The sequence below is a fragment of the Ciconia boyciana genome, chromosome 5 (genome assembly GCF_034638445.1).
Source record: "Ciconia boyciana chromosome 5, ASM3463844v1, whole genome shotgun sequence".
NCBI classification, from domain to species: domain Eukaryota; kingdom Metazoa; phylum Chordata; class Aves; order Ciconiiformes; family Ciconiidae; genus Ciconia; species Ciconia boyciana.
Window position 1 is genome coordinate 77,981,783 of NC_132938.1, and position 27,561 is coordinate 78,009,343.

The window sequence follows — 27,561 nt, forward strand, 5'->3', positions numbered from 1 at the left end:
TTTAATGGAATAGAAAGTCAATAAAATAGCAGTAAGACAGACATGACAGTGTGACCTGTGCTTCCCAACCAGTGATGCACTGGGCACCACCTCTTTTTGAACTGGCCCCTTGATGAGCCTGTCCAAGAGCTAACCAGCAGAAACCTAATCCGGCAACACAGAAAAGGGTAGTTTTTGCTGGTTTAGCACCCTGAACTGCCTCACCCAGGATGCAAGCAGGAAGGCAGGCAAGGGAGGAAGGCTCTGAAGGCAGGGAAAGGATGAGACTGCAACAGAAAGTGGGTTTAAAGCACACCGAGCCTTGGAGACGTACTGAAAGTACATACAAATACTTTCACTTGTGCAACTTCTTTCAATCATCTGCCAATTCAAAAGCTAATGCAAGATGCATCTAATTAAGAAAAGTATATGCCTGGCATATATAGAGAGACATTCACTGGTGCAGGCAGCCTTGTGAGTGGTCCTTTCAGGTGCTCCTTTCAGGTGGACACCTTTCAGGGTCCTTTCATGTTTCCCATAAGGATCTCGGTCTTCTGACTTGACAACCTCCGATCTACTGGTTTTAAGATTTGCGTGCTTAAAAAAACTCCAGTATTTTGAGTTATTCAGTCATAAAACAATTAATACAATTCTACTGTCACTAACAGCATATCTGCTAACTACTTTTAGTTTCAATAAAAGCTTCGAACAATACAGCTCAGGTGTATCCCTGCTGTGTCTACTGAATATAGCCCATAGGTAGATGTGACCCACTGCTTCTGGTCTAAAATTACCCAGCCCAGTGAATCACTGAGTGCGTACTGTGCGGGATTCACAGCGCTATCCCAAAGTAGCAGCTCCCTCCCAAGTGGAGCGGCTTGTCACCAGCATAGGTGGCCCCCATCACTCTGGGAACGAGCCAAAGAACAGAATGAGGCAGCGTAAGGTAAAATGCTGAAATGTAAGAATCTGCAGTCAGAGCTGCCACTTACCTTCGGTGAAAAGTTATGAGTGACTAGATTAACAAGGCATCTGCTTTTGCATTGTTAACATGAAAACTTCTCATTTGAGAGTGCCCTCCTGCAGCTGAGAAAACTGAATCCATGTCATGTCTGAAAGTCACTTCAGTATTCTGCATAACCGGATCTGCTGCTCCGTGGATAACAGATCTAATTAATCTCCATTTCTTCTCTTTCATAATTGTAAACTCCTTCTCAGTTTGTGCCACATTATTGTGAAAACCTCCTTGGTCTCTTGGGTTTTCTCCCCCTCCTTCCTTGTCTAGGCAAGACAATGTAATGCAAATTTCCAGCGCTATGAAGACTTAGAAAATGGGTCATTTGCATTTCTCTTCACTTAACAAAGATGTTTTATGTTCAAAATTTATCCTCGACATTTTTGCAAATATGCATAGGAGGAAGCAGAGGAGTCTCCCTTCCCTTTCCTCCAGGTTGTATGCAGCTTGCTTTTTAATGTTAACAGCATTTGAACTTCCAAGAAATTGCAGACTAGCATGATAGACAAACAATTTAAGGCCAGAAATTTATGAAACTTATGCTTAATAGTGTTCAGCCATGAGGATCCCCCTAGAGCTCTGTGACATTTGCTGTCCTTGGCCACAGTGCTCTAGATTCAATGCTCCCCACTTCAAGCCCTTGCCTTTGGTGCTTGCATCAAAGCAGAGTAGCTCTGGGCCCTCTGCACAGGAGGCACAAATCCGCAAGCCCCCAGGAGGTCCTCAGGCCACCCAAGCCCTGCAGAGAGGCACCTACCTTTTCCCAGCAGTGACAGAGGGAGGTGAGAGTGATCACACCCGTTCGGGAGGTGCTTAACATTTGAGGAAGGCTGTCTGTAGACACTGTCACATACAGTATTACCGTTTTCACAGTCACCGAGACAATGCCAGGTGTCTCCCACCTTTCCTAGCACCAGGAAGATTTGCCAGGATAGCATCTAACACCACGGCAGAGGCTGAGATCAAGGGAGGAGGGAATGATGCCCGAAAGAGCTGCGATAGCTGTAGCACAGCAGAGGATGCCACAAGAGCAAGCTGAGAAAGGTCGACTACAACAGAACGAAGGACCACAGCTAAAAAAACCTCAAAAGCCATTAAGAAATGTTAGTGCAACCAGCAACAGCACTGGCCTGTGCAACCAAAGTGCTCCTGAGGTGCCATGTTCGAGGGACAGTTACAAATTGAAGTTACCATAAGGTTTCCTGTAGAGGTGTGCCTCTTGCTATGTGGCTGGTTTACCTACCAGAGGGTAAATATCTGCCAAATATTCTGCTCCCCCTGGTTTCCACCACTAGAGGAAGGAATTGTCTCAGCTCTCTTTGTCCAAACAGCTACAACGAGGAAGGAGAAAGGAAAGATGAAGGGAACAACTATTATGGAGAGCAATAGGAAAGACAGACAGGACCCTTGGGCTGGGAGGACTTTTGGCAGAAGGGAAGAAGGAGAAAACGAGGAAAAAAAACCCAACAAACAAGTACTGTGGGTTGTACAGATCCTAGCCAGCCCTCAAATCTATAGCCTGAAGAGTAAGAACAAAAAGCAGTCTTAGCCCATACTGCAAGCCTCTGTACAAGAACTATGCAAGCCTGGATCTTCAAAATATCTAGCAGTCGTCTTTGGGGGAAGCTGGGTGAATAGATAGGGGGGAAAAGATAATCTGCTCCTCTTACCTGCAGTGCTGTGGATGCCCTCCTCTTGATAGAGCCTGCAGCACACGTATGCCTTCTCATGAATTACCATAAATATTTTACTACGCTGAACTGTGCAGCCAAGTTGTATAATTATACAACAAAGCACAACTGCTCTCCTCGGTGCCATTCGAGCCTATCTAGCAGGCTCAGAAATCACCTAGCAGGCCACTTTGCATGGCACGGAAGTGTAGAGGAGGATGCTAAGGCTGACAGCATCCAACAGCACGTGCCAAGTGGCCGTGAGTGGAAGAGGCAGAAAATAAAGGACACCTTAATTAGTGGGCAATGCTGACACTGTCTTTAGCTCATGCTGCTGTCTTCCTAGCATAGATTTCTACAACTGGCATTGTCCCCAGCCCCTTGTCAAGAGATGAGTTCATAAGATTTGCTCAGGAATTACCTATGTGCATGAGAAAGCGTGAGCTTTCCATTTTCCAGTGTATTATATTTTCTCATTTTATGTTAGATGCACAGACACTAGGACCAGAACAGCAAGTGTTTTAGCCCCTCTCCAAACACAGTAAAGGATGATCAAAAGAATGAAGACAGCACATACAGGATGCTACCACAGAAGCACTGGCTTCCATACTGAACCAAAAAACAAATGCTATTTTCTCTCCGCTTTGTAATTATTCAGTACTGTAAAGATCAGGAGATGTTCTTAACATTTCCTGCTTGATATCAAATTTAATACTTTTCATGGTATCTGGAAGACTTTGTGATATCAGTCATTTGCTTTGTATGGCATGAGCAAGTTTTAAATGCATGAAATGTCATGGGGAAGCTGGATTTCATTGCTTCCTTTCATTTGTGCGACACCACGCAACCGTTACTTACCCCAGCAGCCCGGATTTGTGAAGGCGCTTGTTTTAGCCAAAAGGGTACATACGAAGTGCCTCATCCCTGTGTTCACAGGCTGCATCAGAAAGTGCAGGTTGTGCAGCACAGCTGTAATTCAGAAAGCCTCGCTCGTGCTGTAATGTGCATCTCCTACTTATCAAGTGCGGTAATGACTTACAAATCAAATACTGTAACTCTGAGGGACTTGGTAATGGGCGCAGTGTCCCAGCGACACTCCAGCACTGCAGTCTTTTTTTTCCCCCACATAACCATGTCAGGGGCAGCAGCCGTAGCACCACGGAGCCCTGAAACAATGTGGGACTCTCACTCTACGTCATTAAATGCTATTTCACTAAATTAAAGGCCACAAGTAAGTCATATTGTATCCATAAGCACATGTATGCCACAAGCCTCTCCCCTTCCGATATTTCCCTCAGCTGTGGATCATTCAAAATCCCACGGAAGAAATATTTCAACATTCTTTTTTTTTTTTTTTGGTAAGAGGAGGACCTTCCACCCCTCAGTGGACACAGTATTCAAACCACACTGCCAAATATTATATGATGTCCTTTCCAGAGTTAATTTTTAATTTCCTGACTCTACTGCATGAGAAATTTTCAAATTGTCTTGGCAGTCATTTCACGGCATGTGCAGACCTAATTGCAGAAGTGAATGCAGAGTCAGCCCAAATGAAAACCTCCGGACTAACTGAAGAATTTCTGCAGAATTAGTTAGTTGGTTGAATTAAGTTCCAGAGAACACTGCAGTCCAAGAAACGATTGCAAATGTAACACAAAGGGTGCAAACCTTTCTTGCCCCAGCCTGCTGTGCAGTAAGGGGAGGCAGGTGTCTTCAACATGTCACTCAAAAACCCGATGATTTTCCATTTTCATTTTTTAATGCCCCAATTCATAACCCACAGATGTTGTGCATGGCTGTAAATCTTGGCACCCTCTCCATTATGAAAGAATTTCGCCGGTATTCAATTTTCTTTGCTTTACCTTAAGTCACCCTAATCATGCTGACATCTACTATCGATGATTATATTAGCCCTAAAAGATCCTTAAACAAATGAAAAGGACTGACTTCCACTCCTAAAGTTCTGCTTCCAATTTTCTAAAGGAAATTAAATAATGTATAAATCAAATGCTGGGCGCAGGCCCAGGCAGCTGAACATCGCTTTGTCCTTTCAAAGTGAAGAGGAAGTGTCTGCTACAGAAGGGACAAGCCAAGAGAAATAAAGCTTAACCTCAGCTCCATATGAAAGTGATTTGGGATAATCGGGGGAATCTGCAAAGAGGTTAAAACGGGGACCACATACTAACAGGAGAACTTTACATGACGATCAAAAATATATCAAGAGTTGACCTTCACCTGGGGGAGCTGCACAGCCCTGGCAGGCCGCTACACCGGAGCGGAGTACGAAGGGCAGGAGAAAGAAGAGATGAGCAGGAAGTCAAAAATCTATTTATAGCTGGCATTTGTCATGTCATGGTAATCTTAGCGAGTTTTTTTTTCAGTTTGCAAGATTTATAAATAAGTACTGCCTGACAACCCTACAGCAAGTCAGCTATACAGTAAATGTACATGCCGCTTTCCAGTTCTCCTTTAGCTAATACATACTACTTAGATTATTAAGTCAGCCACTGAGGGACTTCTTAATTTATGTACTACTGATGGACTGCTGATCCTCCTCTTTAACACGGTATATATCTAGAAGGGGAAAAAACAGTAAAAATGTGCTAGATATATACCTGGTATTATTTTCTAAGTAAGCGGTTGCTTTAATTGCCACAAGGCATTCCTTAAAACTATTGGGAACAGATGTATTTTGTAATATGATTTCTCTATTAAAAGAAGATCCTGATCAAGTTTACATGGCTTCAACAAGAGTTTATGCAGACATTTCTGCACACAGAAGAGCAGGTTTGAAATCCGAGATCAGCACTGGACTTCATAATTAGGGTCAACATAACCCTATTTGCATAACGCAAATTTCGATGGAGAGAAAAAGATGTGACATTCAGCTGTTAATGCTACAACCATGTACTCTCTTGGCTATTTACAAAGTCTTCTCCTCGCCTTTAAAAGGTACAGAATATTTTAGATGCAATGCAAATGGCCCTTAAACTTAGACAGCAGAAGAGTCCAGTCTTTACACTTTCCCAAGAAACCAGCAAAATTATTTTCAGCCCTGTCATTTAGCAGTTGTTTGGTCTGTCACAACACTAACTGAGTAGCTGGCAAAGCAGGGATAGCCACATAACAGTTACATATACATGCGAATTCAACAAACACCCTGCCTAGCTGTTACAAACATGTCAGGAAATGCTTCACTGTTTAAAAAAAAAAAAAGTAAATCCCCAAACAAAAATACTATCAATTTCTTTCCCTTTTAAAAAGTAGAGTCTGTATACAGACTCTTATTTTGCATACGCTCTTCTTTTGTAGAGTTATTTTAGATTTAAAGTAGGTAATAAGTGCTACTGCCATTTAAATGTCAGGACACAAATTCATCTGAACATAAAGCACACCTGATTCAGAAGAACCAACGGGTGTACTGGGTTCACAGACTTGTAATTTACCAACAAGTATCCGCGTATTTCATGAGAGCTATAAAAGATTAGAACAGGCTTCAGGAACGCTATTTTAGTATAAAGAAGCAATTCAATCAACTGTCGTGAGCTGGGAGATTGTCCTACCCATCTCCCTGCTACCTCTCTCCCGACAGACCCCCTGCAAATAAAGCATTAGCCCATGCTAAGGCTATGTTTTAAAAACCAAACCAAGCAAAGGAACCAGGGGGCTTTAGTGGGACCACAGGGCTTTATACAAACACTACGAGAATAAACTCCTCTGTAAAGACCTCCAAGTTTCACATCACTTTGTCTCTGCAGGTTACCAAATATCAATAACAAGAAGAAAAAAACAAACCATAAAGAAGGATGGGAAGAAGTAGGAAGTTTTCACAGAATGTGGTTGTTTGCCATCCTTGAATTTAAACAAAACCAGACACACAATCTGTTACTCACACATGAAAAGAGGAGAGCCAAAAAGGGAAGGAAAGACTTCTCTCTCTTTTCCTCTCTCCTTGTTTCAAGAAAGCATCTCTGAAAGCACACATGCATCTGCTTTGACGTCAGTAAACACGACTGAAGTAAAGCACATGCTTAAATACATTCCAAAACACTTATCTGCTTTTAATAACTGGAAGCTAAATGGAAGCTGTAAATCAATGAGCAGAACACGTTTAATCAACAAACAAGACCTTCTTCTGACTTTAAGGTGATGGTACTTACTGGTTCTGCAAAACTTTGGATTCAGTAATACCCATTATTAGAACTAGAGACAGTATCTCATGCAGGATTCAATCAATACATTTATGAATGCTAAAATATGTGCATTGGTGACAGAAAGTAGTTGTGATTAATACCGGTGTGTCACATTTCTTTGGTGCTTTATATCTTAAACACAACATTAACAGAAAATAGTTAAACTAGTTACAGCTAGGTTATTATGTGCAAAGCACCTGTCAAAAGTAGTGGTATCCTGGGTTCCCAAACTCCCATGTGGCATGTATTTAACATAAAGATCTTCTACAAACTACTGTCCTTCATTTTCGCAGTCACCTGAATCTTCTGTTCCCAAGGTGTAAAGCATCTGCATTTCACATCTAAGCTCGTTAAATACCCCATGCAGAAAGCCAGGGGCTTCAACTGAGAGCTGCAATATAAGCAGAGAGCAGGCAATACAACAGTTAGTCACTAAGTATTTCTACCTCTTTTTAAAATATTGATGTCTCCAGTAAAAGGAAAATAGGGAGAAACGTGAAGGTCTGCTACAAGACTACTCATCCCTGCTGGATAATTTTGCTACGGCTGCTGGGCAGGAAGCTGTGGTCGGCAGCACAGGCAGCGTGCGGCTGGTGCTCTTGAAGAGGCTGGGAGAGGGGTAAGCAACATGGGCTCTTCCGCTGGAGCGTGGGAGACATGACACGACACACCGGGGACCTTGGCAGGGTAAGGCAAAAGTCACTCCAAACAGGAGTCAGCCATTTGACTATCCCTTTTCTAAGGGGCTGAATGTAAGATTACAGGTCTTGGCTCTGCCACAGATGTCATTTTTCACCACCTAGCAAGCTCTGCCAACGCCTGCGACGGCTTGCCTTCCTGGGATCAGTGCTCATTCATGTCCTAAGCCTCATGGATCATTATTAGCTCCCTGGGACAGACTCCAGTTCATTAGAACCTGTATAGCAATGTCCGTGCATGTGTGTCGTCTTTATACAGGTACTCATTCTTATTTAAAAATTTATCATCTGCCTACTAGAAATAACAAGACCTGCAATAATCTATGCTGACTTTGAGGTTGTTAACATCTGCCACAACCGTTTATTATTTAAGCACAGGATATTGCCTCTAATGTCTCTTCTCCTCGTAACGAGGTGCATGCTGAGGAGCAAAACAAGCCTGACCTAAAGCTGAACAAGTGTTAATACATACTTGAAGTGGGCACAAAGGAATGTGGCGGGGATACAGGGCTGGCGTGTGTAAGCCTGACGTGCCCGTCTCCAGCCCCTGTTCCGCCCATGGGTAGCGGAGGGTGACAGCAGCTGTTGGGGTACCTGCCACGGCAGGGAGTGCTCCCTGGGACCGCCATGGGAATCTAACTCCTCTGTACCGGGCAGGATCGGGTCCTAAATTAGCAATTCCTGTCTTTCATCAGGTTTATTTGTCCTCAGGCCAATTTATCTGTTGGCGTAACTCCCCAGGGGATTGTGCCAGCAAAGACTTTGGCCTAATAATTTCAGATTCATCTTTGTGTGGCTTTGGGAAGACTACTTCTATATCCCGCTATAGACCTTGCAGAAGCAAACACCAATTCTGAAGGAAGATTTTGACTATGCAACTGCTCTTTTAAGATAAAAGAGTAGCCTAGACCATGGGCAAAAAAATCCAGACTGAAATGTTTAACAAATATGGAAAGTTAATGTTCTTGTGTACATTGCTTTGAGTTATTAGCACCTAAATATTCTCCATGGTTGAAAGTGTATTAATGAGCTGGAAGACAAAGCGATCTAATCAGAAGAGATCAGCAGTAATTTATCCTGCAGAAGATTTACATGCAGCAGCCGTGTGTTTTTGTTTATAATCTCTACATCTGGTAATGAGTTTTTGACATGATGGAAAGCTGTGGTAGAATAATGCACTCCGTTCCTCACACTGACTAATTAATGCTCTACTTAATCTGGAAAAAGGCACTTTAAAAATAAACACTAATTTTCAGCAGACCATAAAGAACAGGTAACAACTGAATCACATAGCATAGGCCTAAAAACTGGTGTAACCACCTCACAAGCATTAAAAAAGGTGATTTTTAACTCCCAGAGTACCAGGAGAAGAGCGTGTGCACACATGTACCTTTCTGACACTGCAAACAGTACATTAATGTTTCAATTTTTTCTGAAAGAGAAGTGCAAGTATACATTTTCTCCTTGCAGCAGTTCTCCTTTTGCACCGCTTTGAGAGCAACAGACCTTAGATACCTGCAGAGATGATCAAAGCCTCAGTTATAATCTGCAGGAATGACAAAAACCAGTAAGAGATGGCAGAGCTAAAATATTCCCCATCATTCACACACTGGGTGTTAAGCTATGGTTTGCATTTACAAGTTATGTACAGTAACACTGTTGGCCAACACCCTCGACCTCATTCTGACAATTGATAAAATAAGCAGTAAATCAAAATTTCCCCAAGCGACACTGACAGGAAAAGCAGCCAGTGCAAAGATGGTCAGACACTGAATCCCCACCAAGAAAAAAAAGAGTGTGGAGATGCGGTGTTCAGCCGGTCCTCTGCCCGCAGGGCTGGCTGCTGGGGGGAGCACAGGGGGGCTCAGCGTCCTCAGCTTCCACTGAAGTCATTCCATTGCTTTTAGTCACTTCACCAAGACCTTGTCTCCACAGGATGTTATGCTGGAACAGCTACTGCATTTACATTCACACCCTATCTCATTCCAGGATAACTTCCTCACATTGACGTGCCCTTAGAAGTACAAGAGCGAGCATTCGTCTGTGGCTGCATTTAGCCCTAGGCTGAAGTCTCACGAGGTAACGGAGAATAGCGATTTGGCTTTATCTTATAAACTGTGCTAAAATATATCACCACCCTTTGGACTGAAACCAACTTCTTCTCTCTAATCTCCCAGTCATTTCCCACAGAAAGCGTGTATACTTTCTCTAGCCCATGAAAGAAGGCAAGGACGTTAGGAAAATCAGAGGGATTGCAGGGCATGGAAAGCCTGTGTGAGCTGCATCCAAGAGCAAATTTCCCAGACTAAGATACCAGAGCTACAAAATGGCCCCTTTCAGTGACTGAGAAATTACCATAGTGGCTAAAAGAAAAACTGCTTAGGCTACAAGTACTGAGGAACAACACTGCAGGCCCTCGGGACTGATTCCCCAGCTGGAATTTAAGGTAAGTCGGGTAAAACACATAAACATGGAGCAAACAAAGGAGTAGAGATTGAAGCTTTCCATGTATATTTAAGTGACAACATCAAAATATGGTTTCTCCTGCCAAACACAAGTCCTACCCTCCCGCTCATACAGCCAGTGTACAAAGTTTGTAATTCAGGAGTCCTTGTGTGCTCTTTAGCTGCAATAGAAAAGGCATTTTTGCAGACCTCACGGCTCAGACCCCTCACCATACCCCCCAGAGACCACCTGCAATGTCCCTGTCTCCCCGGTTCAGATCTCCCGACGTGAGCAGCGAGGACCAAGCAGAGAACCACACGTCTGATGGGGATATCCTGGCAGATGTACCCTGTGAGGTACAACCAGGTAAGGTCAATAATGACAGGAACAGTGAGTTGTCGAAATGGAACCAGCAATTCCCTAAAACCACTTTGGTTTCAGGAAAAGAGAGTGCAGGCTGAAGTCTGCAGAGAAGTGCCAGCCTCTGCTGCAGCACTGAGCGTAAGTGAGCCAACGGCACGCCGTTTCTGGAGGTGTCTTTTTCTCTGCACGGCTGTCAATGCTTTTCTGATAAAGATTTTAATCACGTTTTTTGTTGGTGCCTGTACCTCTGTGGGTTCCTAGGTCTACAGAACATCTTTGTTCCACTTAGACTAATTCTTTCTTTCCTTTGCTTCTGAGGGAAAACAAGTTACAGCTTCAAACCACGTAGGGCTGCAGTTCTAGTGCTGCAGAATCCCCACTTATCCACTTCTTCTCTTTCCTCAATTCTTCTCTATCTGATTTACTGTTTACTTACAGACCATATGGGAAACATGTCGGGAAAGCATGCATCCGGGTTCACGTTCAGAATAAATACTTTTTATGACTATTCCCATGACCTGCAGCAATAGACTAGATTACTCACCCACAACTATGTATAATCATACAATCATTTAAATACATTTTCAAAACAGAATACGTTTTAAGATACAGATCAACTAAATATTCCTCTATAGGCTTTCTAACACCTATTTGCTACAACTTTACCATTTCCACCTGAGATAGAAATCGTTATCGTTCAAGTGTGGGGTCAATATGAATATAAGAACATAACACATGGGTCCATGTGAAAGCGCAGCCTGCAGACTATCGTGCTACCTGGTCCGCTCAGTCTTCTTAACAAAAGAACAACGAAGTGCAGCAGGAAAAGAGCTGAAAATGGATGCTGATGCTGAAGTAAAAGTGCTATCTATCAACATGTGCAAAAAAAAAAAAATTAATCTTTTTTATTCTCTGCCTGTTCCAGAAAACCAAACTTCCTCTAATTTTAGGTTCATCCAAAAGCAGGATCGTAAAAGCTTTCTGCTGAACAGAGAATAGAATATTTCCCAAGCAGAATATATCATTTAATCCAAACCCACATAAACAAAGGGTCAAATTCAACCTCACCCACTACACTTAGCAACAAAATTGAAAGGAAATCTTGAAAAAGTAATTTTGTAGTGAAATACTTAAAATCTTTTCAAGCTGCAACATTCTGAATTGTATTTCTAATGTAAAAAATTAAGTCAATGACTCAAAACTAAATAAATTATTCAATTTAGTGTTTCTAATTTTTTTTTTTAATGAGAAGAAAGTCTAAAGCAAAATTTATAAAAGTAAAACAAATAACCGCATTTTTTTCTACGTAATGAGACAGCTATGTCCTGAACTACTTAATCTTATTCAGGATTTTTTTTTTTTTTTTAATTTGTCATCAACCTCTGGGTTGAAGAAAAATCTGATGTGTCCCTGTTGCTTTGGGAAATGGTTCTGATAATCTTTTAAGCGTTGTTGCACATGCAACTGCCAGGAGTGAAGAATGCGTGTAGCTCTCCCCTGCCTCTCCTCCCTACACCGTCCACCCCCCAGAAGGCGGCAAGCTCATCTGCTGCAGGATATTTGCAGAACATCTCATCGGCCAAACGGACTGATTGCATCATGTTACAAGACTTAACCAGAACACGTGGAAATCTTCCTTTTGTTAAGATCATGCACAAAAGATGAAAAAATACAGAGATTTCACAAGGTAACATGGCTTTTTATAGCTTTTTTTTTATGAAATAGAGGTTGGGTGTTATTTCTACAGGCAAATGTTGGAATACTGTGGTAACCCTTTAAAAAGGAAAGGGGTTTTGTTTTTCTTCTTTTTAAGAAATGCTTTCCCCATATGTTCCTGAGATGGTGTGCAAAGTACTGTAAAGTCTTTCCATCTCACCGCAACGTTGCAGTTCAGCAAAACGCTCAAGCAAACGCTTCAGCTGTAAGCACCTGAGGAAGTCCCCTCCTCGTCAGCATAAAGGATCCTGAAGGAGGAGGGACTTGCCCTCATTTTTGAAGCGAAGCACATGGTGAGCAGCTTTCCTGAACCAAGGCCTTTCAGTACGCTCGCTGTCAGGCGCACGCAAGCCCGTGGTATCGACCGTGCTGCGCAGAAAGTCGAGCTGTTCCTGGAATAGTCAGTGATCAATCTCTGCCGGCCGGCTGCCTCCTTTGCCAGCTCCATTTCAACTTGGAAAACGTGGTATCTGGAATATTATTTAAAACTGCAAGTTTCCTTTCAATGGGTTTTCTTGTTGTTCTGCTTGTTTTGGGGGCAGAAGGCTGGAGCGGGAAGAGCCATTACATGGTGAAAAGCAAAAAAACACATTTTCATGTGTGATTACTTATATTAATATGTATCATTTTACATACATAGTACATCTACATATGGAACCTATAATTACTGAGGAAATGTTTTTTTAATGAGGAAGACTGAACAATACTTAAGAGAGAAAATGTTCAAACCAATGTTAATTTGCAGCAGAAGTAACAAAATATTTTAATAAAAAACAGTAAAAAGACTGGCCTTTGTATCCAGGATCCGCCTGGTCCTATGTTTACACCTTGAGAATAGGATTTGACTGGCATGGCTTTTCCAAGCTTTGCAAACCTCCTAAGCTGAAATTTAAACTCTGACTCTGTCAAGGAGTTTTAAGAGTAAGATCAGTACTTCAGCTCTACAGAGAAACAGAGATAGCTCAGTATATTTTTGTTTTCCAGATCCATGGAAGCATTTTTACTCCCTCCACATTTTTTTACAGAGTCTGTGCCTGCCCTCCCTTCCTAGCTCCCAAACTCATCCAAAAATAAATTAAAAAAAAAAAAAGAAAGATATTTAGGTAATACAATCACTTCTGTATAAATGTAGCTAATTATATTCTCAATTGCTGAGCACTGTTTCCTCTCCCTCTCCCTGCATGCTGGGGTTAATTAAGCTTTCCTTAAATGTTGCATATGAATTAAGAAGAAACAAACAACAAGAAACCCTCACTATTTTCAAATGAAAAAAATCTGGTGCTAAAAAGTCCTGGCAGGCTAAACATCAGTACAATAAAACTGCTGGATTTTAAATGGTAAAAATAAAGTGACTAAAAGCTCTCTGTTTTAAAAATGAGAGACTTTCAAGAAAGACCATTCACTGAGGAAAGAGATACTTTCTTTCAGGAATCATCTCAAAACCAAGGATGAATTCTTAACATCAAAAATAAACCTCAAAATAGATTCTCTGTGTTATCATAATGCACATATTAATGTGTATTTGCTATTCCTGCCAAATGTTATCAGTGTTGTTCCGACTCGCAGGGAACAACCTGTTCTGTGCGGATCCTGGACTGGACTAGGTTTATCATTTTAACACCAGTAATGTTGTTTTGTTCACCTTGAGAAACCACAACATGAGTAATGATCGCAAGACGATACTGCACAGCTCTCTTTAGGAAAAGCCTTAGGAGCCCCAGGACCGCGAGATCAGTAGAGCAGCTCCTGTGGTCCAGGCCATGGCTCTCACCACCTACGTTAACTTACCCTCTTTATTTGCTCTTCTCAAGCCAGCAGTTTTAAGCACTTTTTAAAAATTGGTTGAACTACTTCTGCTGTACTCCTTTTTTATTTATTTATTTTATTTATTTATCAACTTTCTAAGCTTCCTTGCTGTGTTTCCCAAGTCCCTCTTTCAATGGTACGGTATCAGAATGGCAGTGAAACCAGCACCAGACGTTCTACAGTGGCTTGATGCAACCTACTGGTACCATCCCACAGGAACCAGGTACTGAAACAAGTGTGTGGCCTGCGAAAAACACAATTTGTAATAATGCCCCAGTTATTTTGAACGTAGTTCCTGATTTTGAATCTGCACACGGCAGAAACAGTCCTATGTAGTATACGGCAAGAAATAAGGCAAATTATAATTTGTTCTGTTACTTAGGTGGCACATAGATACTACCAAATACAACACTGAATGCCTTCCAAGTCTTACGTTAACAACAGATTTCAAATGACAAATGTCACACAGGCATCATTTCAGGCTTTGAAATATGGTCTACTTGTTACCAAATATGATGCATCAAATCATTTATCAAATTCACAAGAAAGGAGAAACCAATGAGACAATCCAACCTATCTCCCAGCAAGTCCAGGACTGTTTCCAATGAAAAACAGACTGGCAGAAGAGAGATTTATTACCACAGTTCCTTAATGCCATGTTTTATAATTTAGCAAGCTTTCTTATCGTGCTCCACATGGCACTTTTACCAAGCACGATGGGCTCACCTGGATTTCCACTGCCTGCCTGACTCAGTGGGTCACTCGCTGCCTGCACGCCTTTGATGCTGTGTCTCCATAGCCCATTTCTACAGATGGAGCTATTTTTGAAAGAACTTATTGGACAGCAATAATCTCATGGGGGCAAGGGGTGGGCGGGGGGGGGGGAGAGTTTACTGCTTCAAAAAGATGTGATAAGAGTGGCAGATTTGTTTTAAAAATTCAGGTTGTTCTTTAACATGCCTACAGTAGCACTGAGGCCACGCTGAGTTGTACTCAATTTCAAAACTCCGATTAAAAGGAGAGGGATTCTTCTGGCCACTCTTCCTCACAAACACATATAGCTATGTCTCATATTAGAAATCTGGTAAAAGCAATACTGAAAGACCTGGAAACGTTTACAGTAACTTATCTTGGGACTAAATGAAACAGAACATGCCTACTCTTTGATCCCATTAAAATGCAAGGGATTTTCTTGGTCATGGAAAAATCATTTTGCTAAATCAAAATCTAATTGCACAAACCAGCATTGGGTAGTTCATGCATCAGTTGATTTGACAGAAATGAACTGTTAGGAAATGACAGGCACGTAAGTGACAGCAATAGAATAAGGCTGCAACAATACATCTTACCTTGAAAATTAAAAAATAAATAAATAAAAGCTTGATAAATCTTCTATATAGATATATATATTAGATATATCTAATTAATAATATACATTAAATTAGAAGACATTTAAATCTTTAGGAATTAAATAAATAATCCTGGGATTTAGCAAGCTCAAACACGTACTTGATTTTAAGTGCATTAAATAATTCCATTGGTTACAGGGAATTTTTTATGCACATGAAAATCTTTGAAATGCTGTAGGGTAACAATCTAAACTTTGATTAGGCTAGAAATGAGAAGGTATTAATAGTCTGGCTTTGGTTGAAGCAATAAAGGTGAGGAAATTCAGCTGAAGAGTTAAATTCAGATTTCAAACTCTCTCAGACTTTGAAACTTGGTCGACCAATTTCTAATTAGCCGTTAAGAAACAAATATCTTCCTTGGTGCAACACATATATGAAAGTATATATAAAAGTAATGAAAAACATGTTCATGGTAGATAGCAGTTGTTTCAGATTTGTAAGCACACATTGCAGACTATGTTTTAGTTCCCTGGTAAAGGGTACATCGATTAGCACTGTGGTATCTCTTTGCACTTTCACGACAAAGAAAACATGAGCAGTAACACACTTTCATAGATTGAACGCGAAGTCTTTAAAGAGCTAACGAGAGATCTTTTTTGTTCATGTTCACGATTAAGTCCTACTTCTCTAGGTTTCGTGTACAAATTAGACAGCTCGGAACAGAAACCTTACAAGTTATTTATGAAATCCGTTGCACATGCAGAATTGAAGGAAGTTGACTGCTGCAATACACATCTAGTCAACTGGAACCCAGATATGAAAAGATTTTTTTGTTTGAAATAGCTACAAACTGTAGTATATCTCCAGGATTACCCAGTTTTAAAATACCACGCCTGGCTGGATGATTCATTTGCAGCTTTTGCTGCTTCACCTTTAACAGCAAATTCATTACATGAGCTAGGGGATGTTCACTCCAGAGGAAGGGCTGGTAGACTCACTTTCAACACTGCAAAGACAGACCTGTGTATAATTAAGTGCTAAAGATAACATGAACATTTATAGTGCAATGTATATGGTACATACCGTCACCCAAATATGAATTTCTGAAAATCCTAGATCTTAGAGAAAGAATTAAATATGTAGTAAAAGCCCCTACTATGCCTTCATAAGTAAGAAAGGAGACACATATATATACACGTCTGTGAAGGGTAACACAAGTAGGACACAAAACCCAAATGAGCTCTCTGTTACTATATAAGCAGGTCAAATGAATGCAATGATAATACTACCAGAGTGATAATACTCCCAATTAATTTTTAAAGTCTCTAACGAAAGTTGAAATCTTTTTCCATCACATGAGAGAGACTTTTTGGCTGTATTTATATATCATCCTGAGTAAAGTGGCTGAATTCCAAAGACAGAACACTATCGCAGAATAATGAAAGGCAAGAAAAATACTTCTGCTCAGGACTGACATTTATCAATATAAAATAGCCTTTTTTTGCTGTTGTTTGAAATAAGGGAAGTAATTAAAGCACGCAAAACCATTTTGATACCACCGCCCTATTTCCTGCACGTTAGTAACAAAATGCCTCTCCCCCCATCCATACGCGCTGTTCATGAACTCTCCACAATAAACATCATACTTCCATATCGCACATTTGAGAGCACTCCTATACTGGCATGTTGGGCAACAGCATTGCTCTATGCAAAATCAGCCAAGTCCAGTCAGGAAACAGATTAATTTGAAAGCCTTAATTAATGACTGAACATTTATACAGCCAAGATTTATGACTTACAAGGAAGTAAGTCCAAAACATAACACTCCCTCCTGCATGCAAGCTCTCTTTTTAATGGTAAACAATTAGCCTAGGGTAAGACACTGTCTAAATCATAAAGTTCACTTTCTTCCTCCAACTTCCAAGCATTGATAGAAGACAAATGAATTGCATGCTTTTTTTATTCCCCCTGCTCTTCCATAAATATTTTTATTAATAAACAAGGGTTAATGGAGACAAAATATAGATTTTTTTTAATATATAAATAAACCAATTAGTTTCAAAACATTTTTTTTTAGCTCACAAGTGCAAAAACAGTATACAACAGAAGAGGAGGAAAGGAAAGAAAAGAAAAGAATACTTCCTGGATAGATAAGTTTATAGAACTTGTTTTCCATATGTGCTGGAAGTGAATCATAAACAAGAAAAGGAAGGTCTTTTTGTATATATATATACACACACTTACTTATTAAAAAATATATAATCACATAAAAAACTCTCTTAAAATCCAAGAAGATCCCAGTTTTTCTTCCTTGAATTTACTTCACTGAATTCACAAATACTTTTGCAAATTCAGTAACAACGAATGTTAGAAATGAAGAATAAGTTTTCAGCTTTTGACATTTTGACTATATTCCACTTCTGAGGAGAACTGACATCTTATTATGATGAGTGCTTACTGTTTGAATATTAAAACAAGACTGCCAGCTCTTCTTTGGAAGTCCTCAGGCCTTAAACTAGAAAAGTAAAAAATCAAGAAAAGTTTTGTTCTCTCTTGTTTATACTAAATTACCAAACACATTTTCTTGCCTGCAAATTTTGTTTCGCTAACAAAGGAGTGCGGTTTGTTTCTCCCCCTGGTTTATATAACACATAAATACACAAAAATGACCACAAAATGGCAAGATCCCATAAAGCAGTAACGCGTCTGATTACAAGAGTCTGCGATGAGCCCACGTCCCTACGGCCGTACTGTACGTCCTCCCTGGCAAGGGAGCTCCCCAAAACACCTCTCTCCAGGTACACAGCCACAACTGCGACTTGCAGAGGTAACCAGAAACGCAAGCGGCACGTGGCTTTTGGGTTTGGGGTTTGGTTTTTTTTTCGCTTGCTCATGGTGGTGTGGCAATGCTGAACACCCAAGCCCCTATCATTGCCTGTCACAAGAAAAATCCCCAACAACCTGTCCTCCTGGCTTCTTCTCTTTGGTCCTTTGTTCTTGGCTGAACGATGAAAACCACGCCTTGCAAAGGAAAGCGGCTGCTGAAGAGAGATTGAGTGGAAAGTTTTCCTGACACTGGCTCACAAATACTTGGAAACATCCCGCCACAGATACCCAGAGAGAGTCTAACCTATGAGCCGGGTACATTTTTTCCCCCCTCTTCATCAGTTTCTCATCAAATGGGAACTCACTGGGAGCAGTTCTGGAAAAAGACAAAGTTGATTTATCCCAGTAAAAAGCACAATAAGACCAAACTATACAAGACAAAACAGAAGACAGATTGCTGCTCTTCCCTTCCTTTCCCTCCAGTGGTGTGCTTAACTGCGCAATGTTAAGTATAATAGTAATAGTCTAGTTTTATCACAAATTTACTTTGTTTACTAGGAAATGAAGTACCAAACCCCACAAAGCCAATCTCTGTAAGACGCCAATTACTCTGAAATCATAACTACCCCCGGCCCGCATCCCTAAATAAGAAAATAAACCATCAAACAAACAAAATCCAAAGCAGCTCTTTTAAACTGGGCAAAACACTCTTAGTTCTCCTCCCCTGACAATGGGGATGTCAAGACCAATTAGCAATTGCAGTCATCTTGGGTTTTCCTCTGTTTTCTTCCACTGCAAGTGGTCAACCCAGATCCGATGGATCACTTCTATACACGCAATGCCGTGGACAAATTACAGAAGACTAAGACCTGAATGTTTTTTTTCTACCCAGCTATCCTTGATGTTTTCATTATTCAAAGCCAGGAAACAAAAAGCTTAAGCTGAGGACTAGGTGATAGTTTGAAAAAGTTTAATTAAAAAGCAAAATGGTCCACAGAATTGCTTCTAACATAGCTAATAATTTGCTGCAGAGCTATTATTGTGCTGTTTCCATCTGCCAATAACCATTTACTCCTTTTGCCAAAGGCAATCTTAAGCTTTATGTATTTCCATATGTATTTAAGGGGAACCATAAAAGATAACTTGGAAATAACAACTTCCAGTTTTTGATATACAAAAATCTGATCTACAGTAGTGCAAGCACTGATCAACTTTTCAGTAGTGCTGTGAAACATTACTTGACAGCTTCTACTCCAGGCAATGGTTTGAATGCTAAGACCAAAGTTTTGTGCCAATACAAAAAATCCTTGTTAGCATTCAAATACAAAACAGAAAGCCAGCTCCAGATAGCTCCCCTTAAAGTGCCTTCTTCAATGGGATTGCAGCTCTCCTTCTCATGAACAGCCAACGTTCAGGCACGCTGTGAAAACAGAAGTTAGATGGCAAGAATGAAAATTTCCCTGTTTGACAACGTAAGTTTGGCTGCAAATATTTGAAAGCTTGCCTGTTCCCAGATTCAGCATCAGTGACTATCTTAATTACTAACAACTTCTCAAACTGTTTCAGAATTACTGCTGAGCAGCTTAATCTCACCAAAAAGCCTCCAACTCCAACAACGTTATTGCTGAAGTTTGTGGATAGAAAAAGAAAGCAGAACAAAAGCAGATATTTCAATTATTCTTTCCCCAAAAAATCTCACTTAGAAAAATAAAATTACACATAATCAAAACCCCTTTGAAAGGAATACAGCAGAGTACATTTTCAAACTCAAATAACTTAATGGGATGACAATAAGTGTGTAAGCTTGCGTCTCACACATTTTTAGGGATAGGAAGTATTAAAGCATATCACAATTAAAATGTTAAGAAAAAAAACAAACAAAAAACCTCTCCAAACACTTTATCACTAATGGCCATCCCTCCCCAAATAAACTCAACATTTACTTTACACAAATGAGATATTATTTCTATTATAGGAGAAAGCAATAGAAGCAGAATAGTGGGGGCATATTCTATACAAATGTAGCTTTAATAGTGACAGCTTTTAAGTTTGAAATTCAGTACATCTATTGTGCAAGATATTCACAGTCTAATGGCACACTTATTGATTTTAGTAGATATTATTTTATTATTCATTATTAGGTTCCAAATTTTCACAACAGAAACAATTGCTTTGCTGATGACTGCCAAAGGCAAACATCCTATTTTATATGTACACAAAGATACCAATATATGTTCAAATATTTTATTTCCTACACACACACCTCTCCAATCGTTGCAGTTCAGTGAAGTGTAAACAGTTGGTGTTGTTATTAAAATACACATTCTTCATTCACAGCAACAATACTCAGGTAGATTAATAAGCTTTTATACCTGGGCTCTATTATTCCTCTGCCATTCATTAACATTTCTTCCACCCTGACAGCAATTTAACTGGCACAGTACCAAAAATACAAGTAGGTCAGCACAAGGTGTTCCTCTGTATGGTTTCATCTGGTATAAACATCCTATCTGAGTTAGCCTTCAGGTACAACATTTAAATATTCCTAGTGCCAATTAAGATAATAATCAGAACTATTTTGGATATCATTGTCCAAGTACTACCCTTATTTTTGGAGGACTGATTCTGTTAAGGACGGAAAGGAAATTTTACTGCAGAAGCGGGGAGCCCTCTGCAGCTCTCCTGGCCGAGCTGATGCTCGAGATTATGCCTCAGTGCTACCTCTGTGGGAAATCCCCTTGAAATCCTCAGCATATCCAAGAGGAAAATGTATATACACGTAGAGAAAGGTAAATTGAACACTGAGGTTTGACAGTCAGACATTGTACACTCTTAAAAGTAATCATAACAGGCACTTAAGCCAGTCAGACACAGGCTGATCTTAAGGGCATGAGAAATGGCAATGGATATGTAAGAATATTTACGTTTTTCCCTGTTTATGAAAAAAGTGGATACAAATCAGTGGTCTCACAGAAAATGAAACAAAAAACTTTGGACATATCTTTTTGTAATGCCCTAAGACATATTCAGTATTTACAGCAACTTGTATACGTTGAGGATCTGGCCCTGAAGTTGGTGCATAAGAGTGAAGGATCAGAAATTAATTCTCTATGAAGTGCAATGGCTTTTTGGTGACTTTCTCTAATTTGTACGCCTTGTCTTATACTTTAGGACTAGAGTTGAGTCAAAGCAGCGAGCTCATTTGTAACCACATACCCTGTGACACATCATAACCTATAAGATCAAGTGCCAGCACTACAGGTTTAAATCAGAAAAACAGGTCAGTGTGAGGAAAGAGTGCTTAATTTTTTTTTCTTTTCCTTTTTTTAACATAAAAGTAAATTCTACCTCTCTGAAATGATACGAGCATTTGTATCACATCAATGAAAATACTTCGAAAGGCCAAAATAAACCAACATTTTCAATTCCTCCCTGCAATTTTTACTCTGAACATTATATACCCCCATTTGTGATCACTGGTATACTGAAAGCGTGTGCTTTAAGACACTGAAGAATAATCCCCACTGTCTGATTAAAAAAAAAAAAAAGAATGAATTAAATTAAAAGTTGCTAGAAATAACTCACAGGCAAAAAATAAAACTAAAAGAAAACAATAGCAGTAGCCTAAAGAGACGTATTTTTTCCTTCAGGAATGAATTCCCATCTGCTTTTAAAGAGCAACATGTTTTTCCCTTGCTGGGAATTACAGCCAAACCCAGGACAATAAAGCAGCAAAGCCACAGGCAAGAGCAGAGGGCAAGTGAAGCTGGCTGACAGAGTATCAGTCTAGGTCCCTCTTTTATAAGCCTGTGTTTCGGTGACAGCTCAACAGTCCCCTGCGGTGCTGGCAACACACTCCCCTCTGCCACCCTCAACAACGGGGAGCTCCTGGTAACCCTGCCGCATGCCAGGTAGTGTGGAAAAGGGAAGGCAAGGGCCGGGGAGGGAGGCAAACAGCACAGTCAGCGCTGCCAGTAAATGCCGGCATCTCCCATGGCCTCAGCTGGTTTGGTGAAACTACAGCTGTTTTATAAAAGCTCATTGGAAGTGAGCAGCCCCGTCGGTAGAGGACTGCTTACCCCTGACACAAGGGATGCTCCTATTGCAGGTTCTCTCTCCAAACAGGCATGCAATGAGAAACAACCCTTCAAAGGCACAGGGAGGACAAAAGCAAACACAAGCGCTCATTTACAGAACCTGGGTGGACGATGCCATTAAAATGGTTAATGAAGACACAGAAAGGAAGAAAAAAACCATTGCAATCAGCTGTAAGGTTCCTGCACCATAACTGTTTCAGCATTTAAGGAATCAAAATGTTCAGCTCTTTGGGCTGTATGGAGGAAGAAAATCTCAGGTTTGAGAAGCAGGCTACATTTCATACCTCAACACGGTTTGGTGCTCGCCTGGGGGCTCATTCAAATTCCCTCTGGCGCTTTCCCCAAGTTCCTCTGAGGATCACTGTTCTTTGAGTTACTTAGGAAGCAGTTTCGACTGTATCCTCCTGAGCTGTTAATGGGTCTGACCTTTTCAGAAACGCTAATGTCCCTTCAGCCAGATGCATTAAATCTCCTCTGCTTGATTAAACTATTAGCAAATCATTATCTCACTGAAGGATAAAATGTTCTTTCCCAGATGAGCTAGCCATGCATAAATTTCAGTGCAAATACTCTCCTGTATACCAAACCTCACGTTTTGCATAAACATGCTAATTGCCAGCCGTGCTGTATATACTCATAGGGTGAATGCATACAGTACTTTATTGGGTCTCAGCTGAGACAAGACATGATGAAAATCAGCCCACTTAGGGCAACAACCCCCCCACCCCATCTCTGAAAAACGCACGATGGAAACCAGATCCTTCTAAACTGACTAAAAAAGAGAGCGGGGAGAGGTGGCGTAACGGCACAAACTCTTGCGGTTCGGCACCGCCATGCCGATGAGTGATTACCCAGATGCTCGCGCTGCCCTCGTTCCCAATCTGCCCAAGCACATTCTGCACGTACGAGGTTCTTGCGAGACCAGCAGTAAGCAAAATCCCATGGGAAGTCCTGTGTAGTTAGTTATTTCCTTTCCGGTGATTCATCTCATTTATCCCAAACACTGACATTCGGAAAACATTCCGAATGCCAGGTATTTCCTCACCTTCCAGCCACCTGTGCCAAACACATCCTCAGCACTGATAAATGCGTGTAGGAAGGTGGTGATCCCATATTACCCATATTGGATGAAGGCTGAGTCTCTTTTCCTCACCCACCCACACAAAAATGTTCACTTTTCAATGAGTGATATAAATTAACAGATCTTATGCATCATTCCAAGACAAACTTCAGAGGTTCATCTGAGGCCTTAATCTTGCTGCATTTCAATTTGTTGGCATTCCTCACTTTGAAAATTACATTTCACTGTAATACTGTATCCTGGTGTGGAGCTAAGCAGAACTCCTTCAGAAGGAAAGGCCGTCCAGCAGAGTCAGGCTAGAGTCATTTCAGCCACAGATGTTTTAGCTACCAAAGTGTATTGTCAAATCACACATTTTGGATGAGACATATGCATTTTTTGGTGGTATCTTAGAAGGTAAAAATCTGAGGGCCCAGTCCCAAGGCATGATGTGTTGAGCACCTTCAACACCTGTTGAATTCAATGGGAATTGAACACACTCTGCATCTACCATAACTACCCATAAAAGGAACAAACGTGTTTGTATTTAAAAATTAAAACCATGAGCTTTACCCAGGACATGATTTGAAGGGTCTACTGCTTTTTCCCCCATACAGAAATGTCACTCTTTTTTTTATTTTTTTGATGCCTTCACTCCCAAAAGCCTGTGTCTCTTTTTAGGCTAATATATCATATTGGATCCGTTGCCCTTTAAAAATGTTAAGCAGAAAGCCTTTCCCTTAAGTTTGGAAGATCTTTTCCTTCATGGAAAACTAGATGTAAAGAAGATAACACATCCTAATTTGTCAGATGTCCTCTTTTCCCCCCTATATCTAAGTCCTCTCTCACCTTTACTGTAGATGCTCTTTACTAAAGACACAAATTTTTCCCAATCTCTTAAAAGACTTGTTTACCCTCCTGTACACCTACGATGGAATGCATCCCTCACTTCTTTTGTAGTTTGTACCTTCCTCTATAAGAAAGTGAGGAGTTTGGGGAGGCTTTGGTTGTTTGGGGTGGGTTTTTTTTGAAGTTTATAGTTTAAATATGTCAATATCTGGTAAACAGGAAGATGCATGTTTTGGAATACATATTTTAAGAGTCAAAGGCTTTAGTTGATTTGAGCTAGTGTGCCGCTGCAAAGATACTTTTTGGCATCAAATATGCTCTCATTTGAGCCAGAGCAAACCTTCATTGGCTTGCCTTTTTTCCCCTTCATTCTCTGTGTTCCCATCGAGAGTTATTGCAAAGTGAGAAAGATATTTTTTAACATTAACTATTCTACTTCGACTAAGAACCAGTGAAAGATTTACAGGCTCCCAGATTCCCGCTTTACTATTGTGTCCTGTAAGCATGGAAACTGATAATACTGTAGAAACAATGCCAGCCTTCGCTTTCACCATGACCTGCTTTCCACCAATTTAAAAGCAGTCAGTCCCATTAGCTTACTTTTATAAGCACACTTGTCTTCAGAATATTGTCAACATATCCAGAACATTTAATTTTTTATTACTTCTAACCAACTTTAAACGCAAACCAACTCAACACTTGATTTCAGTTTCTTCCTAAAACCTTCCTCTCTGCTACTGCCTTCTAAACTGTAACAAAACCATAATCTGACTGGGGCTCACACAATAAAAGAAGGTCCCTCACTCTACTGGGTTTATTTTCCTTTTTATCACCTACTTTCTGGAATAAAATACTTCTACAGTGGGGAAACACTGTCTTCATCCCTTCCTCATCCCTTTGCGCAGAGCAAACTCCAAGGATTTGAAGACAGACGCACCCCTTCCACTTAATTTGTAAAGGCAAACGATACAATCTTTTTTTCCCCCACGCAGGTCTAATAAAGACATCAGTCTTTGCATTTATAAAGGTAGGTGTCATTCCTCGAGGCCAAGACATGTTCCAGCTACAACCTTTCTTCTTTTCTGTTTGGGACAATGTATAATTTAAAAATTACAGGACAAGCAATTTCCTATCAGATACTGACCACGTGATTTTGTTCTTACTTGCACTAGAAAGTGCATTGAGACTATTGGTGTTTTCTATTACAACAGAGAGCAGCCAATGATTATGAAAAACCTAATCTGAACCCCAAATTAAAAAAATAGAGCACCTGAGTTTGTGGAAGGCCCATCTTCCCTAGAGCAAGCTGGCTGTAGCAGCATCATGAAAGCAAGCAAATGAGACCCAAAGAACTAACACTGCTTGCAGTTTAAAACATTGCTTTTAAATACTTCTGTGGTTGGATCTTTAATTAATTGTACTTTATAGAAAGCACGGTGAGAAATCAAACAGATAAAACTTCTCAGCATGAAGTATAACAGTGAAAATGCTCTAGGAAAAAGCTATGATCAAACTGAACCATCTCCGAGTGAAGACATCCAAATTATATAAAAACATTTTTAAAAAATCATCAGTTTTATAAAAGCTGGATCTCCTGCAATTTCACCCAAAATAGAATGCAGCAACACTAGAATAAACCTTATAAAAGTTTCGATGCAGCATGACGCTTGTTGTTTTAACCATTTTTACTACTTTCAAGGACTAGAGACTTCTCCTCCGTGCCTACCAGTGCTCCTTGCTAATGCTACAGCATCTGGAGGTGCCGGCGAGGCCAGCCGTGCAGCATAGCACAGCACAGCCTCCTGCTGAACCATGCCAGGCGTCAGCTGCCCGGGCATGGCCTTCAGTAGAAATTTCCTGGAAAAAAAAGCTGGGGGCAAAGACAAGAGCAGTTCTGACTGCTCCGCCACATCAGTGAAACCTGCTGGCTCGTGTGCAAGGGCAAACGAGACATATGGTTACTGCAGAGCTGTCCTTGCAGCAACCAGACCTACCCTGCGCATGGCTCGGACACACCGGCTCAGCTAAAAAGAGATTGAAGTGGTTCTGGGAAAAGGCAGATGCCTTCAGGGTAGAGATGCAGCCAAAGAAGTTGCCTTAAGGGAGGAGGGAATGATCCTTGGCGTCAACGTCAGCTCCGAGGCCAAACCTTGCTATTCAGAGACTTCTAAGAACAACTTCTTACTTTCCTGATTTACAGATTGTGCTCGTTTTGGCGGGGATGGAGTATCTGGGTGACTGGAATATCCCTGAAGAAGAGCCTCGAGCACTGCAGCAGACAGAGCGCTATTTCAGAAAGGCCTGGAAATGAAGATCAAACTTAAACCTATATATTTCTAGAAAGCTGAGGCTTTGTTTGATCTATACTATTAGCATAATAAAAGCTAACTGTACAGACATTGCTCCTCTAATGCACTTTTTTTTTGTACATTAAACTTCACTTACACATGAGAGAAGGAAATTGTAATTCACTCTCATAAATTATCTTCCATCTCCTCTCACATGAAACAGTGGGAAGTAATCACCCTATTTTGCTATCTTGATATATCTTTAAAGGTAGTCATTAAGAGAAACGTACATCCAGCAGGTGAACAGAGATAACTGGTCATAAGTGATGACAGGCAAAAATATACAAGTATCTGATCTGAAAAAAGGCCAAGTTGGAAGCCAGATCCCTACTGAACTATCCACTTTACTTGCTGTTTATTCAGCTCATGTCAGGATGATTCAACGCATCTTTACACGCAACTCCCTATTCATACAGCATCTTCTAGTCACAAAACCAAGCATTTTCCATTTCTTTTTCTAAACAAAGGGTAGAACAGTGCAATGGGAACTTGCCATTCAACAGCGGAAACTATTTGTAAAGCTGGGAAGCTGGAGACACTAGGAAGAAAAGGCTTTAATGAAACTGGCCACTGTGCGTGCCAACTGTCAAGACTTTTTATACGTTCTTCCAAGGAACACTGACTGAGGCTTTTTCTGTATTTACTCTTTACATCCCAGTTATTATAATTCTTTGAATGACGCAAAAGAACAAAATTCATGAGAAATGCCGTATTAGAAACAGGCAGGCTTTTTTCCCCCTGCAACTAGCCTGTAGCTGCACTCAATGACCCATTGACTTATTTTTGGTTCTGTACAAAGCCAGCACCAAGACATTTGCGACTCATTATCAACTAGGCACAGGAATTCACCACTAGAGCCTCAGCTGATCCAGATCCAAAGGAAATCCCCATATGTTTGGAATTTCTAAAATACAAGCATTACAGTTGTTGCCTGGTAAGAAGACAGTTTCCATACACAACAGAGGATATGTTTATGTTTATGTTTTTGGAGGCTTGTAACTCAGCCAGAGGCAGATAAATTTTCCCAGGGCAGCAAAAGTCGTATCACTGACATCCGGGTAAAAACATCGTACTGTTTCAAGTCACTGCTCTAAAGCATGGAGGCAGTAGAGCTGTGACAGTTTTCCAGACAAACATTTAAGCCTGC

General features: G+C 40.7%; 1 protein-coding gene and 1 long non-coding RNA gene across 2 annotated transcripts in view; one reads left to right on the plus strand and one right to left on the minus strand.

Moving 5' to 3' along the window:
- AFG2A (AFG2 AAA ATPase homolog A) overlaps nt 1-27,561 on the minus strand; it is a 232,055-nt gene that overhangs the window by 37,746 nt on the left and 166,748 nt on the right.
- On the plus strand, nt 11,947-26,408 carry LOC140652250 (uncharacterized). The gene is made up of 3 exons (XR_012042702.1): nt 11,947-12,050; nt 13,986-14,108; nt 26,267-26,408. It is a non-coding gene; the product is annotated as an uncharacterized lncRNA (long non-coding RNA).